This window comes from Microcebus murinus, chromosome 27 (assembly GCF_040939455.1).
Source record: "Microcebus murinus isolate Inina chromosome 27, M.murinus_Inina_mat1.0, whole genome shotgun sequence".
NCBI classification, from domain to species: domain Eukaryota; kingdom Metazoa; phylum Chordata; class Mammalia; order Primates; family Cheirogaleidae; genus Microcebus; species Microcebus murinus.
In genome coordinates, this window is record NC_134130.1 from 20,217,209 (window position 1) to 20,229,960 (window position 12,752).

The 12,752-nt window shown below is 63.3% G+C and overlaps 3 non-coding genes across 3 annotated transcripts; all 3 read left to right on the forward strand.

Moving 5' to 3' along the window:
* Nucleotides 1-2,325: 2,325 nt before the first annotated feature.
* LOC142864883 (5S ribosomal RNA) lies at nucleotides 2,326-2,444 on the forward strand. Its single transcript, XR_012915193.1, has one exon. It is a non-coding gene; the product is annotated as a 5S ribosomal RNA (ribosomal RNA).
* Nucleotides 2,445-6,237: 3,793 nt separating this feature from the next.
* LOC142864884 (5S ribosomal RNA) lies at nucleotides 6,238-6,356 on the forward strand. The gene has a single exon (XR_012915194.1). It is a non-coding gene; the product is annotated as a 5S ribosomal RNA (ribosomal RNA).
* A 3,780-nt stretch (nucleotides 6,357-10,136) lies between these two features.
* LOC142864885 (5S ribosomal RNA) lies at nucleotides 10,137-10,255 on the forward strand. Its single transcript, XR_012915195.1, has one exon. It is a non-coding gene; the product is annotated as a 5S ribosomal RNA (ribosomal RNA).
* The last annotated feature ends 2,497 nt before the right edge of the window (nucleotides 10,256-12,752 follow it).

A 12,752-nucleotide genomic window follows, 5' to 3' on the forward strand; every position in this document is an offset into this window, starting at 1 on the left:
TGCCTGACGCACTCCTCCCCGGCCAGGCCCGTCACTGTCCTGGGCCCCCGCCTGACCGGCTCCTCCCCGCCCGGCCTGTCACCGTCCTCTGCCCCTGTCTGACACGCTCCTTCCCGCCCGGCCTCTCACCGTCCTCGGCCCCTGCCTGACCGGCTCCTCCGTCGCCTGGGCCTTCCAAGGGCTTGGTGTGGATGCTGCTTCCAGGAAGCCCTCCAGAAACCCGGCAGCAGGGTGGCCGCAGCAGTCTCCAGCAGCCGTCCCTAAGTCGCGTGAGTGCGGGGGACGTGCCCCCGCTGTGCCGCGGGGGCCCAGCCTGGTGTCTTCCCTGAGGCCCTGCGGCTGCCGGCTGGGCTGCCGCTCCCCGCAAGGGGAGAGCCGCGGAGGTGGGGACCGCCTCCTGATGGGGACGTACACGCAGCTCTCCACGTCGGATTCCGGGGCTCTCTGTCCTGCCCGAAGGCCCAGCTGGCCTGCGGGTCCTTAGAGTGGCAAAAACCTCCGAAAACTGAGACTGAGGGTCCGGTGGGTGTCTGCACTTTTGTGCTGGGCACCCCAGGGAGGCCCGGGGGCTGGCTGGACAACGTGGTCTGCTGGGCGGGGGGGGGTGTTGGAGGAGCAACTGATGCCCTTTGCACTTTGGGTAGCAAGAGTCTGAGGTGTCTCTGAGCCCTGTGCCCTGTGGGGGCGGGGCGGGGGGGAGGAGGAGGAGGAGGAGGAGGAGGTGGGAAGGGCGGGGCCTGCAGTCCTGTTCCCGGGGTGGCACGGCAAGTGGCTTCTTCCACAGGCTGCTTGGCCTGGGCTCCCTGCACCTGGGCCTTTGGAGGACCGGCCCTGTGCTTGCCAACACTTCCTGCAGGGACCCAGAGCTGGGAGGTGGCATCTCTCAGCCCTGGGTCGGGCAGAGCCCCAGCGGGCCATGCCCACAACCTCTCTCAGCACCGGTCCCCCAGAAGGCTCCTTTGGGACCAGGATTCTCTTGCGGTGACTCTTTAAGGTCTGGCCCCTGGATGGAGGGGCACCAGGAGTAGAGGAGCAGGAAGGGGAAGGGGGTGGCCATGCGAGGGGACACTTTGAGGCCAAGTCCCAGCTTCAGCCTGATCCTCCTGGGAACCCCGCTCTGAGACAAGGAGCCGGGCTTCGCATTCCCACAGCAGCCAGTCGTGGGCTGAGGACACCTGGGGCGTTGGGAACTCCCTGGCTTCTCCTTGGTTTAACATCTAGAGCTGCTTGTGAATCGCGCCGCCACACACACCCGAGCGCAGGTGTCTTCCGCACAGACTGCGGGCCTCGCTCTTCTGAATGCCGCTAGCTCGCCACCCACCCACGGGTGAACCTGGTCAGGGTGCTTTCTCTCAGGGGCAGACTCTTTTCCGGGCGGGCTACCGGTGTCTCTGTTTGCTCGTTTCTTTCTTCCATTTCGGGAAAGTCTTCCTTGCTGGCTGTGGAAATCTCCTATGCCTTCCCTCGCCTATTCTGTCAGCTTTAAAATTCTCTTTCAGTTGCCACCCTCACAGATGGATTAGGAAACTCTTTCCGGTGCACTCATTAGTGAAATGACCTCCAGGAAGCTGGAATCCAATATCTAATGGCCGATTTTTAGCGAGTCCACACGCCAGGGTGGTCGGGGTCCAATGCAGCCCCGGCCAGGCCCAGGCCCCTTGGACTGGGCCACAGGAGGACACTGAGGAGGGTCCCGGCCCCCACGAAGCGGTGCCGGCAGTTCTCCACGGGCTTGGGCGTTTTCCAGAGGTAGGAGATGGAGGGGACTGATTTCTTCAGCGCCCCCCAAACCACGCCACCCCACCAAACCCATGGGACACATCCCCAGAGAGAGACGCCCCATACACTGGCTGTGCCCCAGCCCTGGCCCGGGGGAATAGGCGGCAGCCCACACACAGGGCGAGGGGGGGGGCGCAGCTGAAAGGGGTTGTGGGGGAGGGCGGCCCCTGGCTGGGGTCAAAGGGCGAGCGTCCCGCGCGTGCGCAGTCAGCGGCAGCGACGCGCTGGGGGTGGGCAGCGGGTAGGTGAAGGAGGCCGGGCGAGGAGACGAGGGGGGCTGGGAGGGCTCCACCTTGGCGAGTCCAGCCGTGGAGGCGCATCTTGTGTGAGTGTGAGGAGTGTGAGTGTGTGTGTGTGTGTGTAGAGAGAGACAGCCCCCCACCCCGCCCCGCCCCGCCCCGCCCCGCCCATCACCCCGGACCCTGGGAGCCCGCGGGACCAGGCCGGCCCGGCCCGGCCCGGCGCGGGGCCTGGGGCGGGAGGCGGCGGCGGGGAAGCCCAGAGAGGCTCGGCTTCTCGAGCGGGGCAGGGGCGCCCTCCGCCGCCGTCTAGGGCCACACCACCCTGAACGCCCCCGATCTCGTCTGGTCTCGGAAGCTAAGCAGGGTCGGGCCTGGTTAGTACTTGGATGGGAGACCGCCTGGGAATACCGGGTGCCACAGGCTGCTGCTTTTTTTTTTTTTTTTTTTTTTTTTTGCCTCTTGTTCTGTCCCCTTTCTGGGAGCGCGGCGGCGGCCCGGGGTGGGGGTCACCCCCACCCTCAGCGCGCGCGCGGTGCCTGGCGCCCCAGCCCGCACCGTGGGGCCTCCTCTTGTCCCAAGCCGCGACACCGCCGCCACGCGGCAGCATGCGTGGCATCTGGACTGTCAGGTCTCAGACCAAAGGTCTGCTCTGTGGGAACCGACACGCTGGAGGAAACCTTGAGAGTCTGAGAGGGGAGGGAGTTCCAGAAGAAGGCCAGGATGTCATTTTGAGGGAGTATGTGACCAGAACTCGTCCCGTTGCTTTTGGGGTTCTATGGGCTACACGCAGGAATCTTTGGTGGTGGCACCTGATGTTGGGGGATCCGGAGTCACACCCAGACCTGCTCCACAGGCCTCCTTTTACTTTTCTCTTCGGATTCATTATTTTTAAAAAGTGTCTCTTACCTCTAGGATTGCATTTTCTTTTCTCTCTCTTTTCAAGCAGATGATGGGAGTACAAGTATTCAGGTGACATGTGTTGCCCGTGCCGCCCTCCCCCCTGTGTTCTTTTTTTTTTTTTTTTTTTTGAGACAGAGTCTCGTTTTGCTGCCCAGGCTAGAGTGAGTGCCATGGCGTCAGCCTAGCTCACAGCAACCTCAATCTCCGGGCTCAAGCAATCCTGCTGCCTCAGCCTCCCGAGTAGTTGGGACTACAGGCATGCACCACCACGCCCGGCTGTGTTTTTCTATATATATTAGTTGGCCAATTAATTTCTCTCTATTTTTAGTAGAGACGGGGTCTCGCTCTTGCTCAGGCTGGTTTCGAACTCCTGACCTGGAGCAATCCGCCCGCCTCGGCCTCCCAGAGAGCTAGGATTACAGGCGTGAGCCACCGCGCCCGGCCCCCCCTGTGTTCTTATTCATATACCTCTCATGTTGTTCCAGCGTATTGTGGGGGTACCAATGTTAAGGTCGGGTGCCTTGCCCTCTCCAAGCCTCCCCCCTCGGGTCAGAGCTTCAAGTGCGCCCATCCCCCAGTCGGTGCGCACCCACCCCATGCCTAATGGATGTGTATGCCCCTCCCCTCCCCCCACCCGCCCGACACCCACCCGATGAAGGTGATTCCTCTCTGTCCACTTAGGCGTCCATCCGTTCGTACCAATTTGCTGGTGAGCGCGCTCACGTGGTGCTCGTGTGTCCATTCTTGGGATACTTGGCCTACTGGAACGGGTTCCAGCTCTGGCCAGGAGAACACGAGAGGCGCCCTCTCACCGCTGCTCCTCACAGCCGAATGGCACTCCGTGGTGTCCACGTGCCACATTTTATTGATGCACTCCTGGATGGATGGGCACTCGGGTCGCTTCCACGTCTTTGGGATTGTGAATTGTGCCCTAACTGTAACCCTAACCCTTACCCAGCCCGTCTCCTCTGCCCCTGCCTGACGCACTCCTCCCCGGCCAGGCCCGTCACTGTCCTGGGCCCCCGCCTGACCGGCTCCTCCCCGCCCGGCCTGTCACCGTCCTCTGCCCCTGTCTGACACGCTCCTTCCCGCCCGGCCTCTCACCGTCCTCGGCCCCTGCCTGACCGGCTCCTCCGTCGCCTGGGCCTTCCAAGGGCTTGGTGTGGATGCTGCTTCCAGGAAGCCCTCCAGAAACCCGGCAGCAGGGTGGCCGCAGCAGTCTCCAGCAGCCGTCCCTAAGTCGCGTGAGTGCGGGGGACGTGCCCCCGCTGTGCCGCGGGGGCCCAGCCTGGTGTCTTCCCTGAGGCCCTGCGGCTGCCGGCTGGGCTGCCGCTCCCCGCAAGGGGAGAGCCGCGGAGGTGGGGACCGCCTCCTGATGGGGACGTACACGCAGCTCTCCACGTCGGATTCCGGGGCTCTCTGTCCTGCCCGAAGGCCCAGCTGGCCTGCGGGTCCTTAGAGTGGCAAAAACCTCCGAAAACTGAGACTGAGGGTCCGGTGGGTGTCTGCACTTTTGTGCTGGGCACCCCAGGGAGGCCCGGGGGCTGGCTGGACAACGTGGTCTGCTGGGCGGGGGGGGGGGGTGTTGGAGGAGCAACTGATGCCCTTTGCACTTTGGGTAGCAAGAGTCTGAGGTGTCTCTGAGCCCTGTGCCCTGTGGGGGCGGGGCGGGGGGGAGGAGGAGGAGGAGGAGGAGGAGGTGGGAAGGGCGGGGCCTGCAGTCCTGTTCCCGGGGTGGCACGGCAAGTGGCTTCTTCCACAGGCTGCTTGGCCTGGGCTCCCTGCACCTGGGCCTTTGGAGGACCGGCCCTGTGCTTGCCAACACTTCCTGCAGGGACCCAGAGCTGGGAGGTGGCATCTCTCAGCCCTGGGTCGGGCAGAGCCCCAGCGGGCCATGCCCACAACCTCTCTCAGCACCGGTCCCCCAGAAGGCTCCTTTGGGACCAGGATTCTCTTGCGGTGACTCTTTAAGGTCTGGCCCCTGGATGGAGGGGCACCAGGAGTAGAGGAGCAGGAAGGGGAAGGGGGTGGCCATGCGAGGGGACACTTTGAGGCCAAGTCCCAGCTTCAGCCTGATCCTCCTGGGAACCCCGCTCTGAGACAAGGAGCCGGGCTTCGCATTCCCACAGCAGCCAGTCGTGGGCTGAGGACACCTGGGGCGTTGGGAACTCCCTGGCTTCTCCTTGGTTTAACATCTAGAGCTGCTTGTGAATCGCGCCGCCACACACACCCGAGCGCAGGTGTCTTCCGCACAGACTGCGGGCCTCGCTCTTCTGAATGCCGCTAGCTCGCCACCCACCCACGGGTGAACCTGGTCAGGGTGCTTTCTCTCAGGGGCAGACTCTTTTCCGGGCGGGCTACCGGTGTCTCTGTTTGCTCGTTTCTTTCTTCCATTTCGGGACAGTCTTCCTTGCTGGGTGTGGAAATCTCCTATGCCTTCCCTCGCCTATTCTGTCAGCTTTAAAATTCTCTTTCAGTTGCCACCCTCACAGATGGATTAGGAAACTCTTTCCGGTGCACTCATTAGTGAAATGACCTCCAGGAAGCTGGAATCCAATATCTAATGGCCGATTTTTAGCGAGTCCACACGCCAGGGTGGTCGGGGTCCAATGCAGCCCCGGCCAGGCCCAGGCCCCTTGGACTGGGCCACAGGAGGACACGGAGGAGGGTCCCGGCCCCCACGAAGCGGTGCCGGCAGTTCTCCACGGGCTTGGGCGTTTTCCAGAGGTAGGAGATGGAGGGGACTGATTTCTTCAGCGCCCCCCAAACCACGCCACCCCACCCCACCCATGGGACACATCCCCAGAGAGAGACGCCCCATACACTGGCTGTGCCCCAGCCCTGGCCCGGGGGAATAGGCGGCAGCCCACCCACAGGGCGAGGGGGGGGGCGCAGCTGAAAGGGGTTGTGGGGGAGGGCGGCCCCTGGCTGGGGTCAAAGGGCGAGCGTCCCGCGCGTGCGCAGTCAGCGGCAGCGACGCGCTGGGGGTGGGCAGCGGGTAGGTGAAGGAGGCCGGGCGAGGAGACGAGGGGGGCTGGGAGGGCTCCACCTTGGCGAGTCCAGCCGTGGAGGCGCATCTTGTGTGAGTGTGAGTGAGTGTGAGTGTGTGTGTGTGTGTATAGAGAGACAGCCCCCCCACCCCGCCCCGCCCCGCCCCGCCCCGCCCATCACCCCCGTCCCTGGGAGCCAGCGGGACCCGGCCGGCGAACTCAACCAGCCCGGCCCGGCCCGGCGCGGGGCCTGGGGCGGGAGGCGGCGGCGGGGAAGCCCAGAGAGGCTCGGCTTCTCGAGCGGGGCAGGGGCGCCCTCCGCCGCCGTCTAGGGCCACACCACCCTGAACGCCCCCGATCTCGTCTGGTCTCGGAAGCTAAGCAGGGTCGGGCCTGGTTAGTACTTGGATGGGAGACCGCCTGGGAATACCGGGTGCCACAGGCTGCTGCTTTTTTTTTTTTTTTTTTTTTTTTTTGCCTCTTGTTCTGTCCCCTTTCTGGGAGCGCGGCGGCGGCCCGGGGTGGGGGTCACCCCCACCCTCAGCGCGCGCGCGGTGCCTGGCGCCCCAGCCCGCACCGTGGGGCCTCCTCTTGTCCCAAGCCGCGACACCGCCGCCACGCGGCAGCATGCGTGGCATCTGGACTGTCAGGTCTCAGACCAAAGGTCTGCTCTGTGGGAACCGACACGCTGGAGGAAACCTTGAGAGTCTGAGAGGGGAGGGAGTTCCAGAAGAAGGCCAGGATGTCATTTTGAGGGAGTATGTGACCAGAACTCGTCCCGTTGCTTTTGGGGTTCTATGGGCTACACGCAGGAATCTTTGGTGGTGGCACCTGATGTTGGGGGATCCGGAGTCACACCCAGACCTGCTCCACAGGCCTCCTTTTACTTTTCTCTTCGGATTCATTATTTTTAAAAAGTGTCTCTTACCTCTAGGATTGCATTTTCTTTTCTCTCTCTTTTCAAGCAGATGATGGGAGTACAAGTATTCAGGTGACATGTGTTGCCCGTGCCGCCCTCCCCCCTGTGTTCTTTTTTTTTTTTTTTTTTTTGAGACAGAGTCTCGTTTTGCTGCCCAGGCTAGAGTGAGTGCCATGGCGTCAGCCTAGCTCACAGCAACCTCAATCTCCGGGCTCAAGCAATCCTGCTGCCTCAGCCTCCCGAGTAGTTGGGACTACAGGCATGCACCACCACGCCCGGCTGTGTTTTTCTATATATATTAGTTGGCCAATTAATTTCTCTCTATTTTTAGTAGAGACGGGGTCTCGCTCTTGCTCAGGCTGGTTTCGAACTCCTGACCTGGAGCAATCCGCCCGCCTCGGCCTCCCAGAGAGCTAGGATTACAGGCGTGAGCCACCGCGCCCGGCCCCCCCTGTGTTCTTATTCATATACCTCTCATGTTGTTCCAGCGTATTGTGGGGGTACCAATGTTAAGGTCGGGTGCCTTGCCCTCTCCAAGCCTCCCCCCTCGGGTCAGAGCTTCAAGTGCGCCCATCCCCCAGTCGGTGCGCACCCACCCCATGCCTAATGGATGTGTATGCCCCTCCCCTCCCCCCACCCGCCCGACACCCACCCGATGAAGGTGATTCCTCTCTGTCCACTTAGGCGTCCATCCGTTCGTACCAATTTGCTGGTGAGCGCGCTCACGTGGTGCTCGTGTGTCCATTCTTGGGATACTTGGCCTACTGGAACGGGTTCCAGCTCTGGCCAGGAGAACACGAGAGGCGCCCTCTCACCGCTGCTCCTCACAGCCGAATGGCACTCCGTGGTGTCCACGTGCCACATTTTATTGATGCACTCCTGGATGGATGGGCACTCGGGTCGCTTCCACGTCTTTGGGATTGTGAATTGTGCCCTAACTGTAACCCTAACCCTTACCCAGCCCGTCTCCTCTGCCCCTGCCTGACGCACTCCTCCCCGGCCAGGCCCGTCACTGTCCTGGGCCCCCGCCTGACCGGCTCCTCCCCGCCCGGCCTGTCACCGTCCTCTGCCCCTGTCTGACACGCTCCTTCCCGCCCGGCCTCTCACCGTCCTCGGCCCCTGCCTGACCGGCTCCTCCGTCGCCTGGGCCTTCCAAGGGCTTGGTGTGGATGCTGCTTCCAGGAAGCCCTCCAGAAACCCGGCAGCAGGGTGGCCGCAGCAGTCTCCAGCAGCCGTCCCTAAGTCGCGTGAGTGCGGGGGACGTGCCCCCGCTGTGCCGCGGGGGCCCAGCCTGGTGTCTTCCCTGAGGCCCTGCGGCTGCCGGCTGGGCTGCCGCTCCCCGCAAGGGGAGAGCCGCGGAGGTGGGGACCGCCTCCTGATGGGGACGTACACGTAGCTCTCCACGTCGGATTCCGGGGCTCTCTGTCCTGCCCGAAGGCCCAGCTGGCCTGCGGGTCCTTAGAGTGGCAAAAACCTCCGAAAACTGAGACTGAGGGTCCGGTGGGTGTCTGCACTTTTGTGCTGGGCACCCCAGGGAGGCCCGGGGGCTGGCTGGACAACGTGGTCTGCTGGGCGGGGGGGGGGGTGTTGGAGGAGCAACTGATGCCCTTTGCACTTTGGGTAGCAAGAGTCTGAGGTGTCTCTGAGCCCTGTGCCCTGTGGGGGCGGGGCGGGGGGGAGGAGGAGGAGGAGGAGGAGGAGGTGGGAAGGGCGGGGCCTGCAGTCCTGTTCCCGGGGTGGCACGGCAAGTGGCTTCTTCCACAGGCTGCTTGGCCTGGGCTCCCTGCACCTGGGCCTTTGGAGGACCGGCCCTGTGCTTGCCAACACTTCCTGCAGGGACCCAGAGCTGGGAGGTGGCATCTCTCAGCCCTGGGTCGGGCAGAGCCCCAGCGGGCCATGCCCACAACCTCTCTCAGCACCGGTCCCCCAGAAGGCTCCTTTGGGACCAGGATTCTCTTGCGGTGACTCTTTAAGGTCTGGCCCCTGGATGGAGGGGCACCAGGAGTAGAGGAGCAGGAAGGGGAAGGGGGTGGCCATGCGAGGGGACACTTTGAGGCCAAGTCCCAGCTTCAGCCTGATCCTCCTGGGAACCCCGCTCTGAGACAAGGAGCCGGGCTTCGCATTCCCACAGCAGCCAGTCGTGGGCTGAGGACACCTGGGGCGTTGGGAACTCCCTGGCTTCTCCTTGGTTTAACATCTAGAGCTGCTTGTGAATCGCGCCGCCACACACACCCGAGCGCAGGTGTCTTCCGCACAGACTGCGGGCCTCGCTCTTCTGAATGCCGCTAGCTCGCCACCCACCCACGGGTGAACCTGGTCAGGGTGCTTTCTCTCAGGGGCAGACTCTTTTCCGGGCGGGCTACCGGTGTCTCTGTTTGCTCGTTTCTTTCTTCCATTTCGGGAAAGTCTTCCTTGCTGGCTGTGGAAATCTCCTATGCCTTCCCTCGCCTATTCTGTCAGCTTTAAAATTCTCTTTCAGTTGCCACCCTCACAGATGGATTAGGAAACTCTTTCCGGTGCACTCATTAGTGAAATGACCTCCAGGAAGCTGGAATCCAATATCTAATGGCCGATTTTTAGCGAGTCCACACGCCAGGGTGGTCGGGGTCCAATGCAGCCCCGGCCAGGCCCAGGCCCCTTGGACTGGGCCACAGGAGGACACTGAGGAGGGTCCCGGCCCCCACGAAGCGGTGCCGGCAGTTCTCCACGGGCTTGGGCGTTTTCCAGAGGTAGGAGATGGAGGGGACTGATTTCTTCAGCGCCCCCCAAACCACGCCACCCCACCAAACCCATGGGACACATCCCCAGAGAGAGACGCCCCATACACTGGCTGTGCCCCAGCCCTGGCCCGGGGGAATAGGCGCCAGCCCACACACAGGGCGAGGGGGGGGGCGCAGCTGAAAGGGGTTGTGGGGGAGGGCGGCCCCTGGCTGGGGTCAAAGGGCGAGCGTCCCGCGCGTGCGCAGTCAGCGGCAGCGACGCGCTGGGGGTGGGCAGCGGGTAGGTGAAGGAGGCCGGGCGAGGAGACGAGGGGGGCTGGGAGGGCTCCACCTTGGCGAGTCCAGCCGTGGAGGCGCATCTTGTGTGAGTGTGAGTGAGTGTGAGTGTGTGTGTGTGTGTGTAGAGAGAGACAGCCCCCCACCCCGCCCCGCCCCGCCCCGCCCCGCCCATCACCCCGGACCCTGGGAGCCCGCGGGACCAGGCCGGCCCGGCCCGGCCCGGCGCGGGGCCTGGGGCGGGAGGCGGCGGCGGGGAAGCCCAGAGAGGCTCGGCTTCTCGAGCGGGGCAGGGGCGCCCTCCGCCGCCGTCTAGGGCCACACCACCCTGAACGCCCCCGATCTCGTCTGGTCTCGGAAGCTAAGCAGGGTCGGGCCTGGTTAGTACTTGGATGGGAGACCGCCTGGGAATACCGGGTGCCACAGGCTGCTGCTTTTTTTTTTTTTTTTTTTTTTTTTTTTGCCTCTTGTTCTGTCCCCTTTCTGGGAGCGCGGCGGCGGCCCGGGGTGGGGGTCACCCCCACCCTCAGCGCGCGCGCGGTGCCTGGCGCCCCAGCCCGCACCGTGGGGCCTCCTCTTGTCCCAAGCCGCGACACCGCCGCCACGCGGCAGCATGCGTGGCATCTGGACTGTCAGGTCTCAGACCAAAGGTCTGCTCTGTGGGAACCGACACGCTGGAGGAAACCTTGAGAGTCTGAGAGGGGAGGGAGTTCCAGAAGAAGGCCAGGATGTCATTTTGAGGGAGTATGTGACCAGAACTCGTCCCGTTGCTTTTGGGGTTCTATGGGCTACACGCAGGAATCTTTGGTGGTGGCACCTGATGTTGGGGGATCCGGAGTCACACCCAGACCTGCTCCACAGGCCTCCTTTTACTTTTCTCTTCGGATTCATTATTTTTAAAAAGTGTCTCTTACCTCTAGGATTGCATTTTCTTTTCTCTCTCTTTTCAAGCAGATGATGGGAGTACAAGTATTCAGGTGACATGTGTTGCCCGTGCCGCCCTCCCCCCTGTGTTCTTTTTTTTTTTTTTTTTTTGAGACAGAGTCTCGTTTTGCTGCCCAGGCTAGAGTGAGTGCCATGGCGTCAGCCTAGCTCACAGCAACCTCAATCTCCGGGCTCAAGCAATCCTGCTGCCTCAGCCTCCCGAGTAGTTGGGACTACAGGCATGCACCACCACGCCCGGCTGTGTTTTTCTATATATATTAGTTGGCCAATTAATTTCTCTCTATTTTTAGTAGAGACGGGGTCTCGCTCTTGCTCAGGCTGGTTTCGAACTCCTGACCTGGAGCAATCCGCCCGCCTCGGCCTCCCAGAGAGCTAGGATTACAGGCGTGAGCCACCGCGCCCGGCCCCCCCTGTGTTCTTATTCATATACCTCTCATGTTGTTCCAGCGTATTGTGGGGGTACCAATGTTAAGGTCGGGTGCCTTGCCCTCTCCAAGCCTCCCCCCTCGGGTCAGAGCTTCAAGTGCGCCCATCCCCCAGTCGGTGCGCACCCACCCCATGCCTAATGGATGTGTATGCCCCTCCCCTCCCCCCACCCGCCCGACACCCACCCGATGAAGGTGATTCCTCTCTGTCCACTTAGGCGTCCATCCGTTCGTACCAATTTGCTGGTGAGCGCGCTCACGTGGTGCTCGTGTGTCCATTCTTGGGATACTTGGCCTACTGGAACGGGTTCCAGCTCTGGCCAGGAGAACACGAGAGGCGCCCTCTCACCGCTGCTCCTCACAGCCGAATGGCACTCCGTGGTGTCCACGTGCCACATTTTATTGATGCACTCCTGGATGGATGGGCACTCGGGTCGCTTCCACGTCTTTGGGATTGTGAATTGTGCCCTAACTGTAACCCTAACCCTTACCCAGCCCGTCTCCTCTGCCCCTGCCTGACGCACTCCTCCCCGGCCAGGCCCGTCACTGTCCTGGGCCCCCGCCTGACCGGCTCCTCCCCGCCCGGCCTGTCACCGTCCTCTGCCCCTGTCTGACACGCTCCTTCCCGCCCGGCCTCTCACCGTCCTCGGCCCCTGCCTGACCGGCTCCTCCGTCGCCTGGGCCTTCCAAGGGCTTGGTGTGGATGCTGCTTCCAGGAAGCCCTCCAGAAACCCGGCAGCAGGGTGGCCGCAGCAGTCTCCAGCAGCCGTCCCTAAGTCGCGTGAGTGCGGGGGACGTGCCCCCGCTGTGCCGCGGGGGCCCAGCCTGGTGTCTTCCCTGAGGCCCTGCGGCTGCCGGCTGGGCTGCCGCTCCCCGCAAGGGGAGAGCCGCGGAGGTGGGGACCGCCTCCTGATGGGGACGTACACGCAGCTCTCCACGTCGGATTCCGGGGCTCTCTGTCCTGCCCGAAGGCCCAGCTGGCCTGCGGGTCCTTAGAGTGGCAAAAACCTCCGAAAACTGAGACTGAGGGTCCGGTGGGTGTCTGCACTTTTGTGCTGGGCACCCCAGGGAGGCCCGGGGGCTGGCTGGACAACGTGGTCTGCTGGGCGGGGGGGGGGTGTTGGAGGAGCAACTGATGCCCTTTGCACTTTGGGTAGCAAGAGTCTGAGGTGTCTCTGAGCCCTGTGCCCTGTGGGGGCGGGGCGGGGGGGAGGAGGAGGAGGAGGAGGAGGAGGTGGGAAGGGCGGGGCCTGCAGTCCTGTTCCCGGGGTGGCACGGCAAGTGGCTTCTTCCACAGGCTGCTTGGCCTGGGCTCCCTGCACCTGGGCCTTTGGAGGACCGGCCCTGTGCTTGCCAACACTTCCTGCAGGGACCCAGAGCTGGGAGGTGGCATCTCTCAGCCCTGGGTCGGGCAGAGCCCCAGCGGGCCATGCCCACAACCTCTCTCAGCACCGGTCCCCCAGAAGGCTCCTTTGGGACCAGGATTCTCTTGCGGTGACTCTTTAAGGTCTGGCCCCTGGATGGAGGGGCACCAGGAGTAGAGGAGCAGGAAGGGG